This window comes from Myotis yumanensis, unplaced genomic scaffold, assembly GCF_028538775.1.
Source record: "Myotis yumanensis isolate MYYU_CA2020_CCGP unplaced genomic scaffold, mMyoYum1.0.hap1 SCAF_13, whole genome shotgun sequence".
NCBI classification, from domain to species: Eukaryota; Metazoa; Chordata; class Mammalia; order Chiroptera; family Vespertilionidae; genus Myotis; species Myotis yumanensis.
This window is the reverse complement of record NW_027223764.1, coordinates 26107811-26132927: the sequence shown is the minus strand read 5'-3', so window position 1 is coordinate 26132927 and position 25117 is coordinate 26107811. Positions and strand designations below refer to the sequence as shown.

The 25117-nt window shown below is 42.7% G+C and overlaps 1 protein-coding gene and 1 non-coding gene across 3 annotated transcripts in view; both read right to left on the bottom strand.

The window, feature by feature from the left end:
• Positions 1 to 12612, bottom strand: part of SLC16A12 (solute carrier family 16 member 12) — a 71351-nt gene extending 58739 nt beyond the window's left edge. For both annotated transcript variants that reach the window (XM_070432732.1, XM_070432733.1), the window contains exon 1: positions 12287 to 12612. The gene's annotated coding sequence lies outside the window, so the exon portion shown is untranslated. The remainder of the gene's footprint in view (positions 1 to 12286) is intronic.
• Positions 12613 to 24506: 11894 nt separating this feature from the next.
• LOC139022229 (U2 spliceosomal RNA) lies at positions 24507 to 24693 on the bottom strand. The gene has a single exon (XR_011473618.1). It is a non-coding gene; the product is annotated as a U2 spliceosomal RNA (small nuclear RNA).
• Positions 24694 to 25117: the final 424 nt, after the last annotated feature.

Genomic DNA, 25117 nt, shown 5'->3' with positions numbered 1-25117 from the left:
GAGGATCTTTTCCCTTGACAAGGCTAAAATCTCCTCATAATGGCCTCAGCCTTCTCTTGGAAATCAACATCCAGTCCATCCCCAATATTAATCAAGGAAATTACAGAAATCCTGTCCCCCCTGCCAGTCATGGACTGAATTGAGGAAAAGGCAATGGCCCAATCCTTGCCAATGACTTGAGGAAAAGTCTTCTGGGAGCTTCTTGGAAAGGTTTCCTCACTACTGAGGAAACACGAAGACATGGGTTTGCCCCTTCCAATGGGTGTTGCCTTTCTCAATGTGACCCTTCAAACTACTACTGTAGCCATCCTGGAACCATGATGTGAATTAGATAGAGAATAAAACCAATTCATGGCAGGAACAGAGTCAAGAGAATCACAGAGAAGCAAAGTCAGAGCCCAGACCTCCTGCTCCTGAACTTTCTGCCACATCAAGGAATTCTTCTCCTTACTAGTGAAGCCAGTCCAGGTTGGAGTTTCTGTTCCTTACACCCCACTGATACATTATCTACACATGCCATTTACCTGTCACACCCAGACACATAGTCTATCCCTATGCAATAGCTCCATGTCTTCACATGTGATGCCTTCTAAGCTTATATCAGATCTAAATTTAATTTCCTGAAATCCAAAAGGGGTAGGAGAGAAAAGGAGACACTGGTATGTACAGCTGGACAAAAGGAACACAACTGCTGGTTCCCATCACGTGGCTAACTATAGAAGCAAAGACACCACACTGATTCCCACTGATGTTTCCAGCCCCTCTCCCACGACCCCCACCCTCACAAATGACAACAAACTCTACATCTGGAAGCCTGATGACCTTCAGTTGCCTCTCTCTACTCAAACAGTGCTGTATTGTGTACTACCCGGAGAAAAGAAAGAGGAGGGAGAAGGAAAAGGAAGAGGAGATTTCATCAGAGTATGTAGTCTTTTCTTCCCAGGATAATAATGACCTTTGGCTGAAGCATTCAAAGTTACTGGTGAAATATGTTGTTTTGCAATTGATACCTTAAGCTTTTCCCCCTCAAAATTGACAGTACAAAATATAAGCTATTCAACCGTTCTTTGAAAATGACAATGAGTGTTGTTTATTGCATGCCAGATATCAGCTATTCTTTTGTACCTTTCCCTAATCCAGGAGTGGGGAACCTTTTTTCTGCCAAGGGACATTTGGAGATTTATAACATCACTCAAGGGCCATACAAAATTATCAACTTAAAAATTAGCCTGCTATATTTGGTCAAACATTTAATTAACTCACCCCTAATGCCTTGACAGGGCTAGACTAAATGGCTTCTTGGGCCCTATACAGCCCACAGGCCAGACATTTCCAATCCCTGACTAAGTCGATCACATATCTGAGTTTGCAGCTTTCTAAAGTCCAGACCAGTCCTTAGGGCTTCTGGGCACCATTCCAATGAGTTTAGTCAATACCTACTCAACATCTCTGCTGATCTCAGCCTCAACTTTGACCTTGTCATGTCCCATAATCTTCACCTCAAATCCATTTCAGTCACGTATTCCCAAAGTCACACCATCAACCTATCATCACTGATGCCAACATTCACTTCTAAAATCTAGGGTTGTTGTGAGAATTAAGTATCCCTTTCTAACCTCAACTTTCTATCTCTACAAGTCTCCAACTTTTCAATTAGTTTTCAATCTCCTTGAGCCCTTAGGCTCCTTGCTCCTACATTTTTTCTCATATCATCAACTTTTCTTTTAATTATTATTTTTTTAATATTTATGGTTGAAAGTATTTCATATGTCCCCCTTTTTCCTCCCATTGACCCCTTATAGCAGTGGTTCTCAACCTTCCTAATGCCACGACCCTTTAATACAGTTCCTCATGTTGTGGTGACCCCCAACCATAAAATTATTTTCGTTGCTACTTCATAACTGTAATTTTGCTACTGTTAAGAAACATAATGTAAATATCTGATATGCAGAATGTATTTTCATTGTTACAAATTGAACATAATTAAAGCATAGTGATTAATCACAAAAACAATATGTAATTATATATGTTTTTTCCGACGATCTTAGGCGACCCCTGTGAAAGGGTCGTTCGACCCCCAAAGGGGTCTCGACCCACAGGTTGAGAACCGCTGCTCTATAAAATAGTAACTAACATATTTTGAACACTTTCTATGTTCTAAGCATTATTAAAATTACTTTAAATATGTTAACTCACGAATTTCTTGAAACAACCCTGGGAAGATGAAATTACTGTTCTAATTTTCCAAATAAGATAGCTGAAACATTGAGGGAATAAGTATCTTGCCTGAGTTTATACAGTGACTAAGAGGCAAAACCAGGACACAAAGCTGTTTACCATTATGCTGCACTGCTGAAAATGAAGGGTACATAGGTCACCTAGGATTTTGAATAACCATTGTGTGCATAGGACAGGTACAACATAGAATTGCTGAGTCACTCCAAGAACTTAGTCTGTGTTGGAAATGATAATTATGTTGTATCATTAATCTGCAAGGTTGAGAGATTTTCTCTAGCAAAACTTGCCTTACCAGTTATAGGAGTGGAAATGTTTGGATGTTTTCATTGACGAGGAATTGGGGATCGGTGACTTGGAAGGAGTGGGGGTGCCAGAAAAAGAGCAATTGATGTGATGGATCATGAGCTTTAGCTTCTACGAAGGAAATGAGAGCAGGAAAAGTTGATATGGGGGTGGGTTTGTGGGTGGGAAGAGATCAACCAAAGAATTTGTATGCATATATGCACAACCCATGGACACAGACAATAGGGTGGTGGAGGCCTGGGGTGGGGGTAGGAGGTGGGCTATCAGGCAGTGGTTCTCAACCTGTGGGTCGCGACCCCTTTGGGGGTCGAATGACCCTTTCACAGGGGTCGCCTAAGACCATCGGAAAACACATATATAATTACATATTGTCTTTGTGATTAATCACTATGCTTTAATTATGTTCAATTTGTAACAATGAAATTGGGGGTCACCACAACATGAGGAACTGTATTAAAGGGATGCGGCATTAGGAAGGTTGAGAACCACTGGACTGGCTCCTCATCCCGTTTCTCATTCCCACCTCAGTGGAATGGAATATGCCTCCTGCCCCCCTTACATATAGTTCAAGCTGTTGTTGATGATGCACAATGAGTCCTAACTCTGCCATTCTTAAGTAGCTGACCTCTTAACACTGTTGGCCGCTCATTACTGAACTTCTCCTTGGAATTTCCACGACAGGAGTCTCTCCTGCTTATGAGTTTCTAATCTAAGTTACTACACTGTTTCTGGGTGAGCCTTGTAACTAAATTTGCCAAACAGCTGGCCAGCATTGAGGGCAGGGTCTGTGTCAATGAAACTAAATGAAGCTTTGGGCCCATATGGAATGGAACCTGTCCCTGGGCCTCACCGGGACCACACCTAGAATGTAGCAGTCATTGCTCTAATTCCAAAGGAAGAACCAAGACATGGGGGAAATGTCTGGACTTTAAAAGTCAAGGAACCACAATACTTCTTAACAAATCATTTTATGCCAAAAAATATTACAATGGCTGTCTGCACTGCGAATCCACTAGCTAAACACTCAAGTTTAACTTCACATTCAGTGCCTAAATATCCATGTAGAAGGAACCCTATAGTTTTGTGCAAGATGCAGCGTTTTCAAAGAAAAAGAAAACTTCCTTGGCTGGTTTCCATGGCTTGTGCTCTGACCCCACTCCACCACACACATACAGACTCATGCTCCAACACTCTTGACAGTTATGCACAAGCATATGTCAGAAAATAGCAAATTAATAAATAAAAAAGGAAACTCCATTGACCAATGTGCATTAGGTTAATATGAGTACAGAAGAGGGCACCTGACCCCAAATAGCTCTTCCTCAGGATTTCATCTTTGACCCATCTCATGTCTCTTAATAAACACTCTCCTTTGGTAAGTAGTTCCACATATACCTTTTAAACAGAGTCTCTATGTTGATAGCTCCCAATCTATATTGCTTGCCCAGAACATCTAACTGCTCATTTGGCTTTCTCTCCCTACAAGCATGGAGAATATAAAGTTAATGAGACCAGCCCGGCCAGCATGGCTCAGTGGTTGAGCATCAGCCTATGAACCAGGAGGTCACAGTTTGATTCCTGGTCAGGGCACATGCCCGGGTTGCAGGCTCAATCCGCAGTGTGGGACGTACAGGAGGCAGCCGATCAATGATTTTCTTTTATCATTGATGTTTCTATTTCTCTCTCCTTCTCTCTTCCTCTCTGAAATCAATAAAAAAACACACACACATATTTTAAAAAATCAACAGTTAAAGTATAATTTGGGAAAGCTAACTGGTAACGGTGGGGGAGAATTTCCATGAGTATTTAAAAATAAGAACAAATGTCATTACAAATAGAGTAGTGTGCTAGATCAGTGTTCTTTATGTTCTATATCAATCATCTCACCACATTTTTTCAAAGATAGTAAATACTAATGACAAGGAACAACTTAAAATTAGTCATATTTTAAGTCACATGAGGCCAGATTTAAACTGCTATCTTTCTCATATGAGTCCTATACAATGTTTTCCTTATATAAAGGTCCTATATTTTAAAAAACTATTTTGATTCAGTTAAATTAAAAAATTGTCCAGAGGAAAATGTGAGCATTAGGGTTAACAACTCAAGCAATTAAGGAAACTCATAATAAACAAGGACATATCTGTAAGCATTATAGAGAAAACAGATTGTTATAGAGAAAAAGATCAAATGACTGTCCTCAAGAAATATACCTATGACACCACCATCACCAAAAACATAAAACAAGTTGGTCAATTGATTGGTTAGCTGACTGCATTAATACCAATTAGGTTGATTTGGTTATTTTGACATTGTATAGACATAAGCTCAGTGAATCCCATAAGGGGAGAAAAATCAGTGGAAACTTATTTAAATATTGGGAGGGCTTCTTATATACTGAGTGGAAACTGTATGAAGAAATTGCAAAAAAAAACAACCAAAATTTAAAAAGTATATCAATCAGTAGCTCACAACCCTACCTGTACCTGAGATTCACTAGGGGAGCTTTAAAAAACACTGATGCCCTGATCCTATCCAGACCAACTGAATCAGAATTTCTGAGGGTGGGTACTTAGTACCAATATTTTTTTCCTTCCCCAGTTGATTCTGTGTAAGCAGGGTTGAGAACCATTGATATAGACTTGAGTCAACTGAGTGACGGATCACTCAGTTGTCAGACATCACCTGGACAAACACTTCTCTATAACAGTGACCCCTGTGAGTTGGGCTGCCCCATTCCTGAGTAGTTAATAATGATGATTAAGGTTGCTTTTTGCTAGTTATCTGATTGACCTATATCTGACTGAAGAAGCAGCACTCCATTCTCCCTTCAAGCAGATCTGACTTCGATGTGAGCGTGGGTTTCAGGTTTGGGGGTGGGGGGAGGGTCGGGTTAGCAGTTCCTTCATGGACTACGAGTGGGATTGTTTCAAAGTTACAGGTTCAGAGACCTGAAATCAATATTTCAAGAAATATGACTGCTTTCAAGAGATAAATATGAGCTCACTCCCATGAAAATTATAATCTTAACCTGAAATGTTAAATGAACCAGAAAATGGTTCGTTGTTCTCAGAAATATTTTGAAAAATTATAAAGTCAACAGATAGTTTAAGTGTTGGTGTAGTTAAGATTTTATGTTACAACTTTGTTCACATGCATAAACCAGGGAGCCATAGACAGATGTGGGTGGGGGGAGGGTTGTGATTTTTATGGTGATTTGGAACTTGAAAACTAGGTTCAAGTCTCCTCTACAGTCTTAAGTGACTCATATTACACCCATCAGAGAGACTCAGAACATGGAATTTATCTCCAGACACAGAGAGATGAGCTATTTTCAAGAGACACTTGGTACCCTAAGAAAATGAAACATTAAGTTTTCTTAAAGCAATCAGAAGTCAGTAAAAGGTGAGAGTCAAAAAGTTGATATTCCATATTTCAAATATTTTCTTTCAACTTTAGTCACATAAATAAAAGTAAAATCATTCATTATCTTTGACTATCAGGTCATGATTGGAACTCTGTGTTGTCTTTCTTGGGTAAACCACTCCCAGATTTCCTGTTTCCATTTCTGTTTGTTCATTTAGTTGTTTGTTTGTTTTAAGATGAACACGTGTTAAAATTTTTATTGAACTCATGTGAGATCCAGGCAGATGTTGTATGTTCTACAGAGGCATATTGGTTTTACCGAGGGAGAGGAGGGTTGCCAATGGAAAGGTGGGAATTTGCAGGTCTACAGATAAGAGTGGTTTGGTATTGCTATCAGCTGCTTATGATTTACAGAGCTGTATAATCTTTCAAAGCAAATGTTACTACTATGAATCAGATAGCCCAGGAGGGTGTGTTGAACAGAGATGATGCATTGAGTGATGGTAACTGAGTCACTGAAACGCAAAATTTTATTTGCAGAAACCCATCCTTCATTCAACAAACACTTGCAGAGGTCTGAGCGTGGAGGCACGGGCTGCATCCTTAGAAAGGTGTTTTGGTGAAGAAGGAAGGTGCCTGCCTCCTTCTCAGTGGGGCAATAGATAACACGGCCTCCCTTCCTCGGGCCCAGTTCTCTCTAAGGCCAACGCTGCGCCTGGAGCTTGCATTGCCCCTGTGCCATGATCCAGCATGCCTCCTGCTTAAAGTATTACAGATGTCCCCCTTCTTTCCCTCATTGACCTCCTCCATCCCGCTTCCATCCCCTCCCCAGGCCTTCACCACACTATTGTCTGTGTCCATGGGTTATGCATATATGCATATCATTTCTTTGGTCAATCTCTTCCCACCCCCGCCCCTTCCCTTTGAAATTCTTCAGTGTGTTGCATGCTGTCATTTCCCTTTCTTTCTTTCTTTCTTTCTTTCTTTCTTTCTTTCTTTCTTTCTTTCTTTCTTTCTTTCTTCTTTCTTTAAATACTGTATATTTTTATTGGTTTCAGAGAAGAAGGGAGAGGGAGAGGGAAAGATAGAAAAATCAGCCGAAACCGGTTTGGCTCAGTGGATAGAGCGTCGGCCTGCGGACTCAAGGGTCCCAGGTTCGACTCCGGTCGGGGGCATGTACCTGGGTTGCGGGCACATCCCCAGTGGGGGGTGTGCAGGAGGCAGCTGATCGATGTTTCTCTCTCATCGATGTTTCTAACTCTCTATCTCTCTCCCTTCCTCTTTGTAAAAAATCAATAAAATATATTAAAAAAAAAAAAAAAGATAGAAAAATCAACGATGAGAATCATTGATCAGCTGCCTCCTGCACGCCCCCTATTGGGGATCAAGTCCGTACCCCGGGCATGTGCCCTTGACCGGAATCGAACCCGGGATCCTTCAGTCCGCAGGCTGATGCTCTATCCATTGAGCCAAACCAGCCAGAACTCTGCTTCCATTTCTTAAAAGTACTTGTAACTTAAAGACCCTTGTGAAAAAACCTGAGTGCAAAATCTTTCTAGATTTTTTTACTATAGTTTTCTAATCTTTTACAGCTGTCTATTTCATACCAAAGTAGTATTAGCTTGTTTGTTGATGTTGCTTTTTTTAACTTCATAGTATTTTTTAATTGAGATAAAATTCACTATTTTGATGATTTTAAAGTGTACAATTCAGTAGTTTTTAGAACATTCAGAATATTGTAAAACCATCACCACTATCTAATTCTAGAACATAGCCATCACCCCCAAAAGAAACCCTGTACCCATTATCAGTCACGCTCAATTCTCCCCAGGCCCATACCCTGACAACCACTAATGTACTTTTTGTCACTACGAATTCACCCCTCCTGTGGACATGTCAGATAAATAGAATCATATGATATGTGGCCCTTTATATCTGACTTCTCTCACTTGGCATAATGTTTTCATGGTTTACCCATGTTGTAGCGTGTGTCGATGTTGTTTTTTAATATGGCTTACTTTTATGAGCTTATACAGCAATCAACTTAGTTTTCATAGAAATAGCACTCTCTGTTTGCCATTCACATTACATCAGTAGTATTTAATGAAATTGCAAAATTACAATACACGTACTACTAGAATAAGTAGGACTATGACCAAACACTAGTGTCAGTGTGCACCTGAACTGATAAAAAGCAAAGTACACCATTGTACTATGATGATAGTTATTTGCCACAGAGATCTATGCTCTGAAACAAGTATATGTTTCAGAGGGAAAGGAAGAGGGATGGTTAACCCAATGAGTCGTTTTAGCGTTGGTCAATACTCCATTACCCAGGACGGAAGGGTATGCATGCTGAGGCTGAAGAGGTGACAAGCGTCTATTATACAACCCTACACATCCTCAACTGGTCCCCACAAGGAAGTCTTCTATGTCTTCAAAAAGAAGCATCGATGTGCTCCCATACAGACAGGTGTACCCTTCTGCCTCTATAAAAGCTGTACCATCCTCCCCATCATCAGCTCAGAAAGTCTTCCCTAAGCCTTGACTCCCCACAGTGCCTACATGCTCTCTCTCCTTCCTTTTAATTGCCAAAGCACTTGTCTATCTCACGGTGGCTTTAACAGGCATTATGGCTAGTTATATAATGTCTTTTCTTCCTACCAGGGTGTTAGTTGATTCAGAGGCAGGTCTGTGCCCTGATATCCCCGACAGCCACCAACATAGGAAAAGAGGTGCTCACAGCACAACCTTTACACGAATCTTTAAAAAGAAGTTCAACAAACATTTCGTAATAATGAACGAGCACATTAGTTAAGTACTTAATTGATGGTGCGGAACTTTCTACCTGGCTACAGCAACTCCATTCATCAACGAGTGGTAAAAGAACTGCGGATGCGGATCCCAGAGCACCGTGGGGGGCAAATGAAGAAAATCAACTGCTCTGGGTGCCTGGCATCAATCACAAATCATGACGCCCCTCCAAGGGTTTAACAGAGATCACTTTCTAATGAGACGCTGTGATAGTGACACTTCCTGATGTCCTTCGATGTAGAACAAATTGAGAACAGAGAGACGATCCTTGTCCTCAAAATCTCCCTATGTCTTCAAATGTGGATTTGTTTTTTCTCAATTAAATTATGATCCCACTTTAATGGATGAGTTTTTAGATAAACTAGAAAGATACTCGTAAGCATAGCTTCCAAACAGGCGATTTTTAAAAGCAAAGCAACTGGTTAGGTAAGGAATGCATAAACAGCCCCCAAAGCTGCACTGAGCACTTTTTTTTTTGGCTGTATACAACTGAAAAACTGCCAAGATCATTTTGATAAGCCTTTGTTAAAAACAATAAACATGCCTGAGCTTGCAAACCATGCCATTTTGAAGAAAAAGCAATTGAGAGAATTGGAAAAGGCATAAAACTACAAAGTCTGATTAAAAAGAAAAACCTCTGGGGTAACGGATTAACCAGTAAGTCACAACTCGTAATGTGGAGAAAAATGGAAACCAATGTAAGATGAGGCCAAATAAAAGCAGAACACCGTCTTCCTAAATAAATAAGCTACATCTCACAATTACAATTACCATCTGCAACACTAAGGTGGGGGCACACTGAGAAAACGAATCCTCCCATGCTTCAGTAAGTTTAATGTCAGCACAGTGATGTCCCTGCACTAAAGGAAACGAAATTTCAGGGACTTTGAATGAACACACATAAAATAACCAAATGTGGGGATTAGTATTCTTAGACAGTGGAATGTCAGTTCATAAAACGTCAAAGTAACTTCATCTGAATTTGCTTCTTTGTTTTTGGTGACTATAAAACCAGCAGAATCATAGGATGGGAAGGAAGATAATTTGGAACATTTATGTTTGTCTCTCTACTTTAGCCAAAACTGACATTCTCCTCTATCAGCCAAACAAAATCCTGGAAAAATTCTAATGAATGAATTGTAACTTGAGCTCCACAGGGTCAACGTTCTTTGTTTTGATCGTTGACCTATCCCAAATGCCCAGAACAGCACTAGGCACAGAGTAGACACTCAAGGAATATCTATTCAATTGAACTAACTGTGAAAACATGAAAAAATGTGCAATGCAATGCTAAATAAGTTCCTTTAAAATTCCTTGCTCAGCTGTGTTATAGGTCATGGTGTTAATCACAACACACAAATGGTCTGCATACAAACCACTTTTCTAAAGTCGGCTCCAAAGTCAAATCACACCTTTAACTAACCAATCATCACCAGAGGGAGCTGAGAATCAGACCATGGAGAGAATGGGGTAAGTTTAGTCCGCCTGTTGTGATTATGTTACTTCTCTTCTTCTGAAAGTTCACCTGGGATGTATCAGCATATTCATCTTCATATAAGAAGAATGTAAATATTATTTAAAATTAAGGGTTTCTGCCCATCAGTGTGGCTCAGTGGTTGAGCATCGACCCATGAACCAAGAGGTCACTGGTTGGATCCCAGTAGGGGGCATGCAGGGGCAGCCTACTGATGATGTTTCTCTCTCATCAATGTTTCTATCTCTCTATCCCTCTTACTTCCTCTCTCTCTAAAGACCAATAAAAACATTTTTTTTAATTAAGGGTTTTCTAGACGGTTTAGCTCAGCGGATAGACCAATGGCCTACAGACTGAAGGGATCGGGTTCCATTCCAGTCAAGGGCAGGTACCTTGATTGCAGGCTCCTGCCGTGAGGTCCTGGACTGGCACATGCAGGAGGCAACCAATAGATGTGTTTCTCTCACATCAATGTTTTTCTCTGTCTTTCCCCTTCCACTCTCTCTAAAAATCAATGGAAAAATATCCTCGGGTGAGGGTTTTTTAAAAATTAAGGTTATTTTTAAAAATTGTATTACAAAGGTGGTTTGACTAAATCAACATATCTATTTCAGAAGCCCACCAGTTAAGAAAAGATAGATAAATAAAAAATAAGAGGAAAATGATATGATTAGGTGATTCTAGCCATGTAATTTTTTTGTTCAAAATGCCTGTTAGCAATGCTTTGAAAACTGAATTCAGTGGGAAGAAGGCCTGGATTCTAGTGCTGGTTCCATCACCATTTCACAGTATGAGCTTAACCAATCCTTGCCAACTGGAATCTGAACTTCCTGGGCTGTAAGTTGAAGATTTGAATAGATGATCTGTAAAATCCTTTCCCATTTTCAAGATCCTGTGATTCTAAGGGACCAAATGCAGGCACCTAATCACTGCTCCTAATTTCCATCCTTTATTTCTTCAACAGACATGTGTTGGGCACCTTAGAGGGTCAGACCCAGTAGCCTAGTTTGGCATAACATTTATTTGTGGGGGGTGAGGTGGAGAGACAAACTATGCAGGGGCAGTTGATGGTTTTTAAAGCTAGTGGTCTGGGACACCTGTGGAGATCTGTGTTTCTGAAGTTGGCAAGCCTGAAGACTTCCCTCCTGGGTAAGCTGGCTGTGCCATCAGAAGCCCAGGTCTGGCAAAGGAACAAGTAGGGTGAACTAATTAGAGCCCCTTCAGAATGGAAGGGTTTATCCAGCGTGCTGGCAGTCCCACTGACTCAACATTAAAAAAAAAAAAAAAATGTTACAAGAAGTTCAGAATGCTGAGCTGTGAAAACGGCGGGCTAACCAAATAGCCCCAGGACTAGATTCGTGCCCCACAATTTTGCCACGAACACTTTTCTCTCAGTCCGCACTAGGCATATCATTGCTTTTCTCTGAGGACAAGAAGCAACTGAAAAATTAACTTCAGTCATTAAAGGTGTTGAAGGCCGCTGTGCTTTTAGTACACCGCACACGAGAAATAAGCATCCTCAGCTGAGGCAGAAGGGAGATTTTAAAATACACTGAAAACACAATCCTGGAGAAAGGCGGTTTCCATTGCGCGGATTAGTCTGCACTTGAGAACCGCGGGAGGCGGAGATCAAAGCCGCCCCCTGTCCGCAGCCACCTGCGCACACACTGCCGGAGCGCCGGCCCCAACCGACGGCCCAGCCGGCACGTGTCTCTCCGGCCCCGCAGCGCTCCGAGGGACCCGGGCTGGGGTGGCGGGCTCCCGGCGCCTTGCTGGGCGCTGGGGCAGCGGGGAGCGAACGGCGTGCCCTCCACCACCTCCACCAAACCAGCCCTGCACCCCGCCGCCCGCCCCCCAGGATGTCCGCCTCGCTAGAGCCACTGCGCCCTCGGCACAGCCGGGAAGAGGGTAAAACAAGCGGCTCCCAGGCCCTCGCGCTGGGGGGTCCGGGCGCCGGAGTGGGGGCCGCAGGAGACAGCGTCCTGGCGCCCGTGGGCCAGGCACCGGCGCCGCGCGCCCTCCCAGCGCGCGCACATCCCTCACCCCCTTCCCCTAAGCCCGGCCTTTCGCCCGGCCTCGCTGCGTCCTCACCTCGCGTGGACCGCTGCAGCCCCGGCGGTGGCGCACGGACATGCCTCCAGGATGCACCCACCGCGCCGCGTCCTTGGGCGGTGGCCCCTTCCCGGGCCCCAGGCGCCGTGGTCCGCGCTTCCGAGGGGCGGGGAGCGCAAGGGGCGGAGGCGCCGGCGGGGCCGGTGTGGGGGCGGCAGGCAGCGCTCGGGGAGAAGAGCGCGGCGGGGGAAATCCCAGTGCTCAGCCCCCCACTCCGCCGTGGGCTCTCTGCCGGGCGGGCGAATGGGACTTCTCCCTGGAATCCGCTCGACCCGTGCGACTTGGCGAGGGGTGAGGGGCGCGGGGAGGAGGGACGCCTCGCGGTTATGTAATAAATGGGCCCGCGGTGTCCCGAGCCAGCTCGCTCCAGGACTGTCCGACCCGACCCTCGAACAGTCATCCGTGCCCCTGACCTAAGCGAGCGGAGGGGACCTGGTGTTCTCGGAAAGAACTTTTCCCTGCAGAGTCGAGGGCAACATCCCGAGAGAGAATTCAAGGGCTCTCTTAGAAGTACGTGCGTCTGGACTCTGCCAGCCAGCCCTTCCCATTTACAGCACAGGAAACCGAGGCCTCAAAGTGTTAGTTAAAAGCACTGTCTCGTGGCTCAGTGGTTGAGCGTCGACCTATGAACAAGGAGGGTACGGTTCGATCCCTGGTCAGGACACTGCTCGCAGCCAATCAATGATTCTCTCTCATCACAGATGTTTCTATCTCTCTCTCCCTTCCTCTTTGAAATATTTTTTTTTTTTAAAGTTGCCTTTAAGTCCACTCTTAAGTCTGCTGTCTCACTGGCCTGAACAAGGAGCTGCCTGAGTTAGCCAAGTGGTACCCCATGGAAGGCAGGTGCCAGACTCACCTTCAGGTCTGCATCCTTGCTACTCAACAGCACAGCCATCCTTTGGGGGCTTGCTGGAAATGCAGTATCTCAGGCCCAAGCTCAGAATCTCTAAACCATAATTTGCATTGTAACAAGAATCCCTAGGTTATTTCGTTGGTCATCCATCAAAGTGTCAAAATGAGTTCGACTTTCTGGAAAATCTGACAAGGGAACTAGAAAGGTACTGTGCAGAGGCCACACAATACCTTAGGGTGTTTTTATTTATTTCAGAGAGGAAGGGGGAGAGAGAGAGAGAAACATCAATGATGAGAGAAAAATCATTGATCAGCTGCCTCCTGCACATCCCACACTGGGGATGGAGCCCATAACCCGGGCATGTGCCCTGACCTGGAATCAAACTGTGATCAGGGAGCCACACCAACAGGGCCCTTAGGGTATTTTTTAAATAGACTAATGCAGTACGATCCTTCCTCATTTTACCCTCTGGCTATTTTGTTTTTCCTCCTCCACTCATTTTCCTGCTCTTTATAAATCTGGATTGAAGTCCTATTTTGCACTTACAAAAAAACTCTGGGTTACATCTAAAGAATGATTAGTGAATCTATGTCTAAAACACACAAAAGAATGAGCACATACAGCTTGTAAAAGAATTCATTAGCATTGAAAGTGAACTTATAAACGTAGAGGCAGGGTTGAGCCCTGAGCCCTCATCTGTGAAGGTCTTTAGGTTAAAGGCTTGAATACTTTTGCGGTTCAAAAAAACACTTCTTTTAGTTAAACATTGTTTGGGGTGGCAAATAAGCCCTATTCTCCATTTAAATAATGTAGGACAACCAGTTCCTTTAAAACGTTTTGGATATTGGAAAGAAACCTCACAGCCTTCCTTCCGAATCACCACTTATAGAGACTCTAGCAAAGCCCAAAGCAAGTATTTTGTTTATCTCATTAAATGCTGTGTGTTTGGGTTTTGTGTTTGTTTTTTTATTCCGAGAATGTTCAGATTTAGTTTGTCTGCTTCTCTCTCTGGCAGAATGGTTCTCATCTTTTGTGAATTGAGTAATTGTGGATTGTTGAGGAGGAGAAGGAAGAAGAGGAGGAGGAGGAGGAGGAGGAAGAGGAGGAGGAGGAGGAGGAGGAGGAGGAGGAGGAGGAGGAGGAGGAGGGGGAGAAGGAAGAGAAGGAGGCTAATGCTGATAGGCTGTGCCTGGGTCACTTCCATTTACCCTTTGAGGTATCCCCTCAAGGCTGTTGAACAAGCTGATACCATGGGGGTGGGCAATGTGGGGTGGAGGAAGGGAAGATGGAAAGAGAAAATGAATCTCTTTTCTCTGAAGTCAGAGGGTTGAAGAAGCTGGAAAGGGAAGGAGAAAGCCCTTCTGCTTGCCCTAAAATTCAACAGGAAGGAAAAGAAAAATGCGGAATTTCTCCTACACAGTGCTATCCAATAGGTTTTCCACAACGGTGGAAATGTTGCATCTTTTCAATGCTGTTTGTAGTTATCTTTAGAATAACTATTTGCGACATCCAAAAAGGCTATGAAAGGTAGCTATTTACCTTTAAATTTTAATTAAAATTCAGTGTGTGTTTGTTTTTCAGTGCCCATCTGTTAAATTAACCACATTTCCAGTGCTCCATACCACCATGTGGCTAGCAGCTACCATGCTAGACAGCAGATAAAAACACTTCTTTCATCACAGAAAGCGCTATTGGACTGCAGTCCTGAGAGGCGAGGGTTTTGGTGAGAAGGTGAGCCTAGATATTCCAGCTTTTCTAAATCCTCATCAGAGTCTCACCTGTCCTACGGCAGGTCGAGGAATTGATCATTAAACCTAGATCTTTCGGTCCTTATGAGTCACACTGGTATAATCCATAGAAAGTGCTGAATGCAATGCCCTGCACAAAGTAAATGCACAGAAATCTTAAACAATGTGAGTATTAATAGTCATCTTACATTTAAAAAATAGTTGGGGAACATGGCACGACAGTGCATCATTAGTAGTTAAATAACCCTTTGCTGATGTGCTCGGGCGCTCTGGTACATTCACACCATTTACAGCTGTGCTCCAACCTCCGCCCCAGGCTCTTCCTCCCCCTCAGAGCTGGGCACCACCTGTACTAGCTTGGAGGTACAGCACACCGTTTTTATCCAATAAATAACAAACAGGTTACTTGAAATAACATTGCGCCATGGTACAGGGGAATCCATTTTCAGAGGCAATTCTCAGAAGCATGACGCCATAGGGTACATCTATTGTGGAAGGAATTGTTTGTTCCTGTTGTTTGGTCAAACAGAAAAATGAGAACATTGACTTCAAATAAGTAATATTTGGGGTGTCCCTTGTCAGACTGGGGACAGAAACTTAAGGCTTTTGCCTAAATAGAACCTAAATAAAACCTAAAGTTTATTTTTGTGACGAATAAAAATTCTAAGGATAACTACAAACACCATTAAAAAGATGTATTTTAGTCTGGCAGTTATATAAATTAGGGCAATACATAGAATGGGAAATAGTGAAAATTTCCCCTATACACACACACACACACACACACACACACAGAGATTTCTGTATAATCTTCTCAAAGTCCCATTCTTCTGACTTTTTAAATCAGATCACATCCTGATTTGTCTTTCTTGTCCCTTTTTCATCACTTCTTTTCTTATGAACATTTTTGTAGAATGCAACCACTGTTTCTCTGCTCTCCTTCTTAACCCATATCCTGATCCCCCATTTTCTGTGGCTAACACCTGCCTGTCAAAGGCTGCGCATTTCTGGTTCTGACTTCTCTCTGAACTCCAATTCTTATCACCAGACCCCCAGTGGATATTGTCACTGAGATTCTCCATACCCCTCACTTCAAATGTTAACCCATAGGAACTAAAGTTATCATTACAATCTACTCTTAGCTACCCCAAAACTTTCTGGTTTCTCCTCTCTGATATCATTGGCTTGGTTTTTGGTGCTAAAATTCTCTTGTTCAATATGACTTGAAACCATGGAATCATTTTAAACTATTTTAAACCATTTTTCTTCTTCATGCATAGAATTTAAAAGATCTCAGTAAAAGATCCCACTTTTGCTACTTCTTAGCAGCATGAACTTAGGCAATTTCTTATTGGGTGCGGCTGCAGTGTTTTGGACAGGTTCAAGCCTTGGACTAATGAGAGGGCACAGTCCTCTCGTGGCCACGTGCAAGTCTCAGCTTGGAGGGCAGAGCCTTCCCAGCACAATTATAGCCAACAGCTATAGCTGTAAGCTTGAACGTATGGTCCGAACACGTGGCCCCACGTGCCGGTTAGAGCTCAAGTGCATGTAGTTGAGTAGGACTGAAAGACACGAGAATGTTATAAACATCTTGATCACGCCTTTACTCTGCCTCCTGGCATCTGCTATAAAATAAAGACACGGCTTGTGGGCACTGGCGCTGTCCATCAGAGGGGCAGCGTCCCACCGAGACCCAGCTTTCATTCTCTTGTCTGTCTTTTCTAAGCCTTTCATCGCCCCCACTCAGGGCCACTGAACCAGGCTGAGCTGGCATGAGTATGCCATGGCCATGCCGGCTCCCCACAATTTCTTTTTGTTTAAATATATTTTATTGATTTTTTGCAGAGAGGAAGGGAGAGAGATAGAGAGTTAGAAACATCGATGAGAGAGAAACATCGACCAGCTGCCTCCTGCACATCTCCTACTGGAGATGTGCCTGCAACCCAGGTACATGCCCTTGACCGGAATCGAACCTGGGACCTTTCAGTCTGCAGGCCGACGCTCTATCCACTGAGCCAAACTGGTTTCGGCCCCCACAATTTCTTAACCCTCCTAACTAAGCCTTGAGTTTCCATCTATAAAATAAGATTAATAGCACCAATCAAAAAATATGACTTGTGCAGCTACTCATCCCAGCCTCTGTGCTAATTAGGTTAGGTGCTCATCCTCCACACTAATGACATTTTGGACTTGATAATTATTTGTTGTGGGTCTGCCCTGGGCATTGTGGAATGTTTAGCAGCATCCTGAGTCTTTACCCCTTAGATGCCAGTAGTAACCCTTCTAGTCATGACAATCACAGTTGTCTTCAGACATTGCCAAATGATGAGGCACATAACTCAGCATCAGTTTCTTCACTTGTGAAATGAGCATAATAACAACACATTCCTTGTAGGTCCATTGTGAAGGTTAGGTAAGAAATATACTTCTGAAGTGCCTAGCACAGTAGCTAACTCATAGTAAGTACTTAATAAATGTTAGCAGAATTAATCACAATAGCCATGATATGGAAAAAGAAAATGTAATATATATATATATATATATATAGAGAGAGAGAGAGAGAGAGAGAGAGAGAGAGAGAGAAAGTAAAATGATGATTGCCAGGGGCTGAATGATGAGGGAAATGGGGAGATGTTGGTCAAAGGTTATAAACTTTTAATTATAAAATAATAAGTTCTGGGGGATCTAATGTACAGCATGGTGACTCTAGTTAATACCGTATTGCATTCTGAAATTTGCTAAGTGGATAGATCTTAAGAGTTCTCACCACACACACAAAAAGGGTAATTATGGGAGATTATGGATATTTTAATTAGCTAGATAGTGGTAATAATTTCACAATGTATATGCAAATCATCATGCAGTACACCTTAAATATATTCAAGTTTTATTTCCTCAGTAACGCTGGGAGGAAATAAAAACAAGTAAATGTTAGCTAAAATAAATCAAATACAAACACTCCCCCCTTAAACACATAAAGTGTAAGCTCTTTGACGGCAGGAAACTTCTCTGTCTCATGTACTATTCCCCGAGTGCTGACAGAGTAGACACTCCATAAAGCTTCAGAGAATGACTGAATATTAGTTATGCATCACTTTTGCTGTTCACCACTGTTGTTCTTCCTCTTCGGGTTCATTCAGTTAGTATTTATGAAGCATTTATTCTGAACAAACTCAGCAACCCTGGGCAGGGCCATGATGGCCCCACACCTGATGCCATATGTAATCCCCGATATCAACAGTCTCCCCCATCAGAGAGGCTGTGAAACTTGAGAATTGTCCAAGTCAAGCTTTTCTTAGAAAACATCTGGAGTAGAAATGCATGTTAACTGGAGAATGGGAAAGAGAGAAAAGCTACTGGTTATGTCACCCAACAAGATGTGGAATATTAAAAAAATGAAAGGGAGAAATTCCCCATTATCTGATCCACAGACTTGCTGACCTACCCTTTCTTGAATCCATCAGATCAGCACACAGGCCCTACTGATTTTAATAAAACTGGCCTTCATTTCCCAGTTAATTTTTTCAAAAATTTTCAAGTTATTGTTTAAACTTTTATGTCTTTTTTTTTCTGAAGTATGTGTTTGATTTTAGCACTTTGTTTCTCCAAATTAAATTTAAATAAAATTATTTCCATAATGTTAAGAGCTGGTGTACACCACTTTCCCTTCTCTGAACAGCTGGAGGGAGAGTTGTAAAGAATTTATTGATGCCCCAGGCCCTGTGTCTACATTTATTTGATTCTCACAGTACTTATTTTCAGATTGAGGAAAAGTGGCTCAGAGTGGTTAAGTGAATTGCCCAATATTGGGCAACTATAAAACAGTGCTAGCTTATGAAGCAAGGACTGTCTAATTCTGGGGTAGATCGATTACAAAGCAGCTGGGATTCTGTCCACCTCTGTTTCCATATCTTTTGCAATGTGAATTTGTAGCTCCTTCCACCAAGAAGTGGGGCCTGTTTCCCCACTTCTTATTTCAGGGCTAGTCTAGTGACTATTTTAGCCAGTGGGGAGAAATGTAACTGTGGACCAATTCTGAGTCTAGGCTTTAAGAGGCCATGCCCCCGTCTGGCTCTCCGGCTCAGAACCCTACCTCACCATGAGAACCAGCCTGGGGTAGCCTGATGGAAGATGAGAGAACACATGGGGCAGAGCTCAGGCAGCTCAGTCACCCCAGTTAAGGTCCCAGATACCAGGAGAGCCAAGCCAAGATCAACAAAGTTGGCTACTATCCCCATAGCAGGCTTCAAGTGCTAGAGTGAGCCCACCAAGACCAGTTCAGATGAGCAGAACTGACTACTCATGCACAAAAATAAAGCTGGGTTGTTGTAGCCATTGAGATGTTGTGGTTGTTTATCATATGGCATTATTTAAGTAAAAGGTAACTAATATAAATTCACAATGCCTTCAGATCTTATATATGTCTTATTATAATACTAGAGGCCTGGTGCATGAAAATTCATGCGGGGGGGGGGGGGGGGGGCGGTGGCCCTCAGCCCAGCTTGCGCCCTCTCACAGACCGGGAGCTTATCTCTCTGGGAGGTGACCCACAGGCCGATTGGGGGATGGTGCTGGCCAGCAAGCAGCCAGCCCCACCCCCCCATCACCCCTCTGCCACCGCCAGTTGCCGCCGCCCTCTTCTGCCTGCTAGCACCCACCTTGGCTGGCCTAGCGCTACGCACTGGCCGGCCCCACCCCCACCAACCAGTCATTGTGCCGTTCAGTCAATTTGCATATTAGGCTTTTATTATATAGGATAAAGAAAAAAGTTGTTGCAAGCACATCTATCAAAAGTCATTTTTCCATTTTTTATCACGCTATTATGTTCTTTTCAATTACTCAGAAGGGTAAAAAACATGTTTTGAGCAAGATATTAGAAAAGAAACTAAATTATTTGTGTTTAATGGGCCAATTTAATGAGCAACTAAATTGCAGACTGAACTATAATGCAAGTCTCTCCTTCTATTCTATCATCAGACAAATTCAATGCAGACAAATCAACTAATATTTTTTAGTATCTTGTCTGTATAGGCTCAATGCTACAGTACAATGGTGTTTTAAGACACGGTCCTGTTTTCAAGGACTTTATAACCTAATTGAAACATACGAAGCCATGCGAATGAGAGAAGTTAAATAACAATGAAATATTTCAAGAACACCTTCACCACAACTGATGTTTCAAAAAGAAAATATGCACCATCACTTTGCTTTGATAAAGCAAATTAATTTTACACTTGCTAGGAGAATACAGAAGAAAGAATACAGAAGAAAAGTAAAATGCTTGGGAGAGAAGCGACCCAGGTGAAGGCTGACTTTACAGGGAGGGCTGGAACTCCTTCTTAGAGCGTTTCCATAAGCAGATAAGAAGGCTCTCTTGGTAGGTAGAACTGCAGGTAATATTAGCAGTGGGAAAGAGCAAGGTGTATTTGGCAGTGAGTAAACAATACGAGAACAGAGGAAATCAATAGAAAAAGTGACTGATTAGATATGGAGTCGAAGGGACAGGAGAAGCATGTGTGTCTCCAGCCAGGAGGATGGTGATCATTAACAGACAAAAAAGTTAACAGGTGGCAGCTGATGAACTCTTCAATGTTAGATATCTGGAACGCTGGGTGGGAGTGAAATACCCAACAGGCTGTTAGAAATTCAGGTCAGGGGCCAAGGGGAAAGGTCAAAGTTAGAGATATGGCTTGAAAATCTTCAGTGCAAGAGAGCTGAGACAAAGCAGCAGAAGGGCAGACTGGACCTCAGGGAATGCCTGAAATGTCTGGTAAGAGAGATAAGAAAGATGCCTGCTGACTGCTAAGCAGGAAGTAGCAAGTGCCATGAGTCACATTAAGTGTGATAACCATTTAGAGAAGGGAGAGGTGTACAGCAGCAGAGCGGAAACGTTCTCTTTCAAGAGAGAATTGACGACAATGAGCAGGACAGGCTCACAGCGGAACCAGATGCTTCTGTAAGTCATTTGAAGGGATGCATGGTTCTGGCTGGATGGCTCACCTGTTAACAACAGAAACGCAGGGGAGACTGATTGAACTTATTTGCGAAAAGAACAAAATTAGCCGACTTGGTTTGGGGCTGGTTTACTCTGTTTGATTCTGTGTTGATCTTAATGGCCTAAATTTGCAAGTTTCTGCTTCACCTTTATTCATTTTGATAAATTCAGAAAGTGCAAATTGCAGAAAATATTTGATGAGGATAAAGCCAGCTCAAATAATCAAGTTACATGAACAATGGCCAGTTCCTCCTTTTACTATTGATGCTATAAATACATCTTAAGTTCCATACAAATTACACATACAGGGTACTCTTGTCCCTGCTTCATTAACAGAGACACATATTTACATACCCACGTTAATTAGTTCTCATGTTACAGATGATGCCATCATGACATCGTTAAGAAAGTACAATTCATCCCAACCACTGGTAGAACCAAAGAGCTCTAGCAATGTAAATACTAGTCATCGGTTATATTTCATTTCGGTAGAGTGTGAAGAATAGAAAAGCATACAGGTTTTTAAAAAGCTACCTTGCTTTTTTATTATTAAATTTGGGAGAGAGAGGAAGGGAGAGAGAGACAGAGAGAGAGAGAGAGACATTGATGTGAGAGAGAAACATCGATCAGTTGCCTCCCATTCTCACCCGACCAGGGATTGAACCCACAACCTAGGTATGTGCCCTGACCTGGAATCAAACCGGCAACCTTTTGGTGTACAGGACAATGCTCCAACCAACTTAGCCACTCAGCCAGGGCTACCTTGCTTTTCATTTTATTTTTAAAGTTTATAAAAGAAGCCATAAGTCCTTAGTCACCAGACACATACACATTAACTATTCTGGTCTATATCTGCTCCAAGTGCTGTGCTCCAGGAATACTATGTGTAGCAACTGCTATTTTAACTAGCTTTTCAAGTGGCTCAAACCCTAAAATTTGAGAGCCATGACCTAGGTGTTCTCACGAGACACAAGGGTAGTTGAAAGGGGGCAGGCGCCCCAGTGAACAGGACCCAGCCCTTCCCTTTGCCTTTTCTCCCTGTTAAGTGGAGAAGCTCTGCTTTATGGTCTTCTGGCATTGGGCTGTCATCCTTTCCATTCATTGAGCCAGAAATCTGGGAGTCACCCCTCCCCTCCCACATCAATCCATCAGCAAGTGCTGTCTATCATCTTATCAAAATATATATCCAAATCTGCCTCCCCACCTTAAGCAAGCCTGCCATCTTCTTTTGCCTACTCCTGCAAAATCCTTCTAAGCCATCTCCTTGTTTCTGCTCTTAGCCTCCTCCAGTCCATTCTTCTTGGGACACCAATAATTTTTCTTCAAAACTTAAATTAGATCACGTTGGCTCACAACTTAAAAGCTTTCTATGCCCCCAAAGCATTCAAACAAAATCTGGGCTCTCCTGACCATGGATCATGTGCGTGTCATACCCCTGCCTATCTCTATATCATCTTGTGCCACACTCCCGAGGTCTCAGTATCATTCTAGTCACATGTTTGCTTGTTTGTTTCCTCAGCACCAAGCCAAGGAGGCAGAGGACTCTGCATTTGCTCTCCTTTTTGCAAACACCTCAGCTTAAATGTCACCTCCCAGAGGTCTTTCAAGACCATTCTATTTAAACTCAATTTCCCTCTCTCCGTTTTTCTCTATCTTAGCACTTTTTGTTTCCTTCAGAACGCTTATTACAACTTAAATTTTTGGTTTGCTTTCATTTTGTTTGGCTCTAACCTAAAAGCTCAATGAGTGTAGGAACCGTGTCCGTTGTGTTCACCACTGCGTCTCTGGTACCTAGTATGGGGCCTGGCATACATTAGGAACTCCTTTCTTGGATAAATGGATGAAATCATCCAAAGTTATCAAGGCGTGGAAATCCCTGACACAGACAAATTAGAAACTTCCATTTTGGGTGGGGTGACAGTGAAATCAGGTGGTGACATCAGCACTTGGCGCTTCTCTCAGAATGTCAGTTTGACACAAGGATTAGCCACATGTAGTCAACAAAGAAATAGCACTTTTCTGAATGGTGCCAAAATATGTTTAGTCCTTGGTTCCATGAAATGACTCTTAGGTGCATTTGAAATAGTCCCAGAATTGAAGCCCCGACAGCCTTCACTTGACTCTTCCTTCATCTCCTTATTCATTTGAGCTCCTTCACCATACCCACATGTTTATTGTATTTTCCTGTGTGATACTGAGTCACTTTTTCTTAATTTAATAGTAAAATCCATATCTATCTTCTTTTATTGGGTTTATGGAATAATAGAATGTCTGGCTTGCCCAGAATTTCTTCAGATGTTACCCTGAAGCTATTTTCTAAAACACTGTTGTGCGCCCGACTGGTGTGGCTCAGTGGTTGAGTGTCGACCTATGAATCAGGAGGTCATGTTTCAATTCCTGGTCAGGGCACATGCCTGGGTTACAGGCTTGATCCCCAGTAGGGGTGTGCAGGAGACAGCCAATCAATGATTCCCTCTCATCATTGATGTTTCTATCTCTCTCTCCCTTTCCCTTCCTCTCTGAAATCAATGACAATATATTTAAAACACTGTTGTGCCCCCAGTTACCCACATTTTACAGCACCATCATGATGCCTATTTGTAACCGGTGGCAGCTGGAGTGGTGCATCTTTTGTTTTCTCACTAGTCCCTCTGCAGTAATCATTCTTTAGATTAGGTACTATGTTCATTATTAGTATAAATCACACACTTTTTAAAAATGTTTTTTAATTGACTTTTAGAGAGAGGGGGAGAGAATGAAACTAGTCGGCTGCCTCTTGCATGCTCCCCACCTTGGGTCAAGCCTGAAACCCAGGCATGTGCCCTCACCAGGAATCCAACTGGCAATCTTTGGTGCATGGGACAGTGCTCAACCAACTGAGCCACACTGGCCAGGGCTAAATCACTCTCTTTTGAATTGTCTCAGCACCAACATTGCCAAGTAGTGTGGCTCACTTCAAGCCTAACTGTAAAGTTGACAATGGTTGCGTCACTCATTATCAGACATTTACTCCACTTTTTTCAGCTATTTTATGACTGAATGGAGAGAATATGGATTATGTGGTAATGTGGGCAAGTCATTAACTTCTCTGAGTCTGTCATAAAATTAGAGGATTAGATTAGGTTGGAGGTTAAACTACTGAACAATGAGGAAATTTAGCTCTCAGATGAGCTTGGAATGGCCCTCACGGTATTTTAAATGTTCTCATTCATTGGCAACCTTATAAAATTGGGAGGTTTCCCATAAAACTCCAGATTTCCTTCTTCTCTTGAAAGAAATCTGAATTCCCTTGAAAAATCTGGCTTCAGAGATTCCCATTCTTCTCACATTCACAAATGACAAGGGAAGGAGTTCCGACTAACTGACCACATTTCTCTTCTGATAGCAGCTGAAGGCGGTTAGGCCTCGTGCCTCTTTTTCTGGTGAAATCCAAGGGACTTACAAGAACCAGATTTAAAAAAGGAAACTCTCTTAATGGCCTAGAAAATTCTTCGAGGAAAGAGGAACAGTGACCTCACCTCTACCATAGCCTTGGGTCACGGTTCATGTGTGGTCTCGAATTTTTTCAATAGGTATCACAGTTTGTTGGCTTGTTGTTGTTTTTTCTGGTTCACTGTTCCTGGAAGTACTGAAACAGCAGATTGATGCGTGGCGTGGACAGAGCAAGGTCCTACTTCATCTCCCCCCAAAATCCACTTAACAAAATGTCTTCAGCTGGAGGACATACCAGATGTTAAACTGATAAGAGCAGATACTACACTTGATCTGAGCCAAAAAGCTGATAAACAATGAACAGGTTTGTTTCTTTAAAATAATTGGGAGAGCCCAGGCCATTGCGACTCAGTTGGATGGGTGTCATCCGTGCACCAGAAGGTTGCTGGGGCTCCATCCCAGGTAGGGGGGCATGTCTCACTCCCCCTCTCCCTCTCTCTCTAAAACCAATAAAAACATATTTTTAAAAAATAGAATTTCTATAAAAAATAATGATAATTGGGAGGAGTGAAGTTGAGAACAAGGTAGTTTATTTTGCCCCACCAACCTTCCTGGTTCTCCGAATCCACCTTTCCTAGAGCAGTTCTTGCCATTTGATGACTTAGGAGAAGGGGTATTTGTATGGAGGAGAGTGGGTTGTATTTTGCATTGTAAAAAGGAGAGAAGAAAATTCTACCTGAACCAATTGGAAGTCAGAAGTCTTTTAAGTAGACACCTGCTCT